The sequence below is a fragment of the Podarcis filfolensis genome, assembly GCF_964270895.1.
Source record: "Podarcis filfolensis genome assembly, chromosome: 11".
NCBI lineage: Eukaryota > Metazoa > Chordata > Lepidosauria > Squamata > Lacertidae > Podarcis > Podarcis filfolensis.
In genome coordinates this window covers 6,883,385-6,888,757 of record NC_139613.1, presented here as the reverse complement: position 1 = coordinate 6,888,757, position 5,373 = coordinate 6,883,385, and the positions used below count along the sequence as shown (strand labels likewise).

General features: G+C 42.9%; 1 long non-coding RNA gene across 1 annotated transcript; it reads right to left on the bottom strand.

The window, feature by feature from the left end:
* Positions 1-592: 592 nt before the first annotated feature.
* On the bottom strand, positions 593-4,681 carry LOC310744529. Its single transcript, XR_014539608.1, has 2 exons — positions 4,523-4,681; positions 593-887 (listed from the first exon to the last, which is right to left on the bottom strand). It is a non-coding gene; the product is annotated as an uncharacterized lncRNA (long non-coding RNA).
* Between the last annotated feature and the right edge of the window lie 692 nt (positions 4,682-5,373).

The window sequence follows — 5,373 nt, the reverse complement described above, 5'->3', positions numbered from 1 at the left end:
ATGTTTATTCCGGAAGTGGAGCCCAAAGAAAAAAGTTTGTGAACTGCTGCTTTAACTTCTCAAAACTGCAAAGAAAACCTGAATGATATTTGTTCCAATTCAGCAGGAACAGCTATTTCCCTCCCCGCAGAAAAAGCAGCAAAGACAAAATTAAAACTTATTTGACCCAAGTCTAGAAATCATGGGGCAAATGAAACTATCGGTGAGCCCTAAGGCAGGCTTGGGGGGTATTTTTTTCATCTCAGAAGCTGCATTCTTTGTTCAGCAACTTTGCGGTTACAACAACTTATCTGACTTTGATAAGTGAGTGGGAGGACTCAGCTGCTTTGTGCCATACTAATTAAATGCAATCATGCCTGAAAATCAAAGGTATCCTGTAGCAGAGCAAACCCTGAAGATTTTAAGCTCCTGCTCACTTTTAGTACTGAAATATAGCAGTGAAAGATGGAGGTCACGTGGCGACGCTGCCGCATTTTGCCAGGAAATGAATCACGATGAGCGAGAGAAAATGAATCAAAGGGAAGAGGGTGAATTCAAAACTATGCATTCTCCCAAAGGGCTGAAAACGAGAAAGTTTCTCTTGAACCAAAAATGTTTTCTTCACTTTTATTCTGAACGCATCTCTCATTGATACAAAATTTGTTGCAAAGTCCTCGGCAGCAAATGCACACCTAGCACATGTGGTGTGGTTGTCGATATGCCTAGGATTTTTGGATTTTTATTTTCCAACAGATCACTTTAATGGTTGAGGCAGACCTCATACTCTCTCTGATGCTGGCAATATTTAATTTGATGGTGGGTGACATGGTTGTTGAACGGAAGAAAAATCTTGTTGCAGCCGGTTGTCAGACAATGGAAATACATCTCTTCTGTCCCCAAGGCTCCACCTATATGGGAATGAATTTTGAAGGGTCCTGAAATAGTTGAAATTGATAAGTTGACCAATTTGGCTTATAAGATGGAAGGTATCTGCTTTTGATACAAAATTGGTTGCGAAGTAAATCATCATAATAGAAATTTTGGGGGTATCAGGTTTGAAAGACATTTGGTTGTTTTTTTTTTTTGGTTTTTTTTGTAAATGATCATTTATGTAAAGTGTGAACTGTGTAGATTCACATATTGCCCGCCAACAGTGGCTTCCACCAAATTGTGCAGGCAATTTTGAGTACATTTTTTCACAATGGTTAATAATGTCTGCTTGTAACTTTTTATGATTTTAGTGCATGATTTTATGCATTTTTGTCATAAACCATTTAGATTTTTTAATGAAATAGCAGTCTATAAATATTTGTATGAATAAAAATTATACGTGTGTGTGAGAGAGAGTGAGCATGTACGTGCCTCTAACCTAATAATGCCTCAGGGTGACTATCAATTAAGTTATTAACTTCCCTTACCTGCCCACACTGAAGGCCAGAAATATCAAATTAACACATACATACATCCCCAAGAAGGGATCGCTCAGCTGGTAGAGCATGAGGATCTTAATCTCATGCTTGGACTAGATGATCCTGAGAGTCCCTCGGGTTGAATACGCGTCAGGTTGAGCGCTTTCAGGTTGCGCTCCACGGTGACCCGGAAGTAACGGAGTGCATTACTTCCAGGTTTCACCACTCACGCATGTGCAGACGGTCAAAATGATGTCATGCGCGTAAGTGGGAAATCGTGACCTGCACACGCACAGACGCGGTCGCAGGTTGCATTTGCTTCAGGATGCAAACGGGGCTCCGGAACGGATCCTGTTCGCATCTTGAGGTACCACTGTACTTTAATCCATATCCCCATTTGAGGGTTGCCATATGTCCTCTTTTTCCAGGGCATGTCCTCTTTTTCATGAGTATGTAAAATGAGAGTCGTCATAGCAACCCATAGTTAAAAGTAGGAGTCGGCAAATGTGCCCTCCTTTGCTCTTCAATATATGGTAGCCCTATTCGGAACCCTGGCATTTATTAATGTCTAGATTTATCCTGAATCTATGATACCAGTGTCATGAATGCCCCTTCCCAGTGGGCACTCCTGGCCATGTGATCCCCAGATCTCCTCACCTTAGGAAAGACCAAAGTGAGTTTTCTCCAAAAGGGGGGGGGGGGGTGTTGAGGTAAATTCTCCCCTGCTAAAGAGCAGAAGTACCTGATGATAGTACTTTTCCGACCCCTTTGTTGTCGCTTTTCTCACTCATCTCATCTGCATGGACAGATAATAGAATATGAGATTCAGTTCAAACGCCATTACAAATGAACTGCTTCGACGCGTATGGATTAAGCTCAGATGACACACTTTCTTCCCCCAATTAAAAGTGTGTCATGGGCCCATCCTACATTTCAAGGTTCCTTAAAGGCAACCGGCTTCATAGTATGTTTATGATCACAGTCAGTTTAGGACAAATCAATAGATCTAAATCAGTTAGTAATTACAGTAGGGAATAATATATACACAGATGCCAGTGCAGTATTGCAGATTGCATTGGGAGATTGCAGACATGTTCTTTCACTGTGAGGAAGAGAAAGAAAGATGCTGTTTCTAACAGAGAAAGCGAGGAGAGTGATGTGAGATACCACAGCTTAGATGAAAGGCTGATCTTTCCTTTTATGAACTGAATGCCACGAATGCATTTGAAAGTGGCTTTGCTGGCAACCAGCTAATGCATTAAAAGAAACCTTATTAATGATAATAAGTACTGAGAAAAACAGGATGATGACATGGAAGATTAGGAAAAGAACATAAAGCATCCTCAATGACAGGCAATTGCTTCATCAAATATTTGAGTGCGCAGTTTGAGCCCTACATGCAAATTTCGGTATTTATCTATTTGTGGCATTTATATTCCAGCCTTTTCCTCCAAGGAGCTCAAGGTGCTGCACATGATTCCCCCCCCCTTCATTTAATCCTCACAACGACCCTGTGAGGTAGGTTAGGCTCAGAGGCTGTGACTCACTCAGCTTCATGACCAAGTGGGGATTTGAACTCTGGTTTCCTACATTCTAGTCTGACAAAGTAGAGACATCACCTTGCCAACAAAGGTCTGTATAGTAAAAGCTATGGTTTTCCCAGTAGTGATGTATGGAAATGAAATCTGGACCATAAAGAAGGCTGATCGCTGAAGAATTGATGCTTTTGAATTCTGGTGCTGGAGGAGACTCTTGAGAGTCCCATGGACTGCAAGAAGATCAAACCTCTCCATTCTGAAGGAAATCAGCCCTGAGGGCTCACTGGAAGGACAGATCCTGAAGCTGAGGCTCCAATACTTTGGCCACTTCATGAGAAGAGAAGATTCCCTGAAAAAGACCCTGATGTTGGGAAAGATGGAGGGCACAAGGAGAAGGGGACGACAGAGGATGAGATGGTTGGATAGTTTGACCAAACTGCAGGAGGCAGTGGAAGACAGAGCCTGGCGAGCTCTGGTCCAGGGGGTCACAAAGAGTCAGACACGACTAAGCGACTAAACAACAACAACATCAAGTCTGACACTCTAACCACCACACCACACAAGCTTTTGAGACAACATTTCCCAATGCTCAAGCTAATATTGTGCTTTGTCGTAAGCAATGGCAGAACATTTCAGATCTAGGTAGGAAATTGGTGGGAACTCTAAGGTCTTCCGGTATGGTAGTATTTGGAGAGCCTGGGATTAAACCAACACAGGTTCAAGCTACTGTTATATATATTTAAAGGTACCAGTGTTGGTCCATAAACAACAACAAAAACAAAATTCCAAAATTCAAAGTTGGGTTTATTAGGACTGACCCAAATGTCATAAAAATAAAATAGGGGCAAGATTTCTCCATCAGGCAAGATATTATTATTATTATTATTATTATTATTATTATTATTATTATCCCCGCCCATTGGGCTGGGTTTCCCCAGCCACTTTGGGCAGCTCCCAACAGAATATTAACAACACAATAAAACATAAAACATCAAATATTAAAAACTTCCATAAACAGGGTTGCCTTCAGATGTCTTCTGAAAGTCAGATAGTTGTTTATTTCCATCTGATGGGAGGGTGTTCCACAGGGTGGGTGCCACTACTGAGAAGGCCCTCAGCCCGGTTCCCTGTAAACTCACTTCTCGCAGGGAGGGAACCACCAGAAGGCCCTCAGAGCTGGACCTGAGTGTCCAGGCTGAACAATGAGGGTGGAGACGCTCCTTCAGCCTGATGGATTAGCCCAGTGGCCCACCTAATTCAGTCTCCTATTCTGACAATGACCAAACTGATGCCTGCAGGTCCACAGCACAAGAGCACCCTCCCTTCCTGTGGTTTCCATCTACTGGTCTTCAGAAGCATTACAATCTCCGACCATGGAGATTGAGCCAGCCATCTGTCATGGGACAGGAGTCAGCTTCACCTGCTGAACAGCAGCCTGAAGGGGGAGAAGGCAGCTTGACTCCACCTACAGCTGATCAACCTTCAAGGACTCAGAGGAGAAGGAGCTGATGAGAACCAGATGGCTTTAGCCTTCTTAAGCAGAGCTTCCAGCAGCAGTCAGATGGTGGTAAAAACGCTAGCAGTTCCTGGCTCTACCTTGCTGCTTCTGGCTTGTCTTGACCCTTGACTCCATGATCATTGAATTCCCTGACCCCTGGACCATCTGAACATGTGGGTTGCTGTTTGTCTGACCTTAGGACTGGACCTGACTTCTGGTGCTGATTCTGCCTCCAGGCAAGTACACCTCAGAGACTCTTCTGCTTGGTTGGCCTCCAACTCCACTGAGCCCTGCAGGTTGTTGCTCAGCAACGAGACTATGACCTCATCATTGCTGTTAGCCATTGATAGCCCTCTCCTCCATGAACTTGTCTAATCATCGCTTAAAGTCACCCAAACTCGTGGCCACCACTGTCTCCTATGGGAGCCTATGCCTTCTTTTCTGGTAGGATAAATGCCATAGAGTGGATGCAGACACCCATCTATAGGGGTGACCAGGAGATACCAAAACTAATGAAGTATTTTGAGGTACCTCAGCCCCAGCCAGCCTGACCAATGGCCAGGGATCATAAGGAATATATGAAGGAAGAGGATTCCTCACCCCTATTTAAAAACATTAATTGCTGTCACACCACTACAATAATTGATTGAGGACCAGATATATATATATATATATATATATATATATATATATATATATATATATATATATATATATTTCTAGGCATGGGGGCAAAGCAAACACTAAAAGGGCGGGGCAGGATAGTTTCCAACCACAAAATAAGAATAGTACCTGCATGCTTTGCCTGATATCTCAGGTTCTACAAATGTTCTACACTTGATAATTTTTTTTAATGAAAACTGGGGGTCAGGAGGTTGTAGTTCAACTGTGGTGGTCAGTTGCTCTGCATATCCTCTTCCAGATGTTCATGCAGGAATTCCTTATTTGT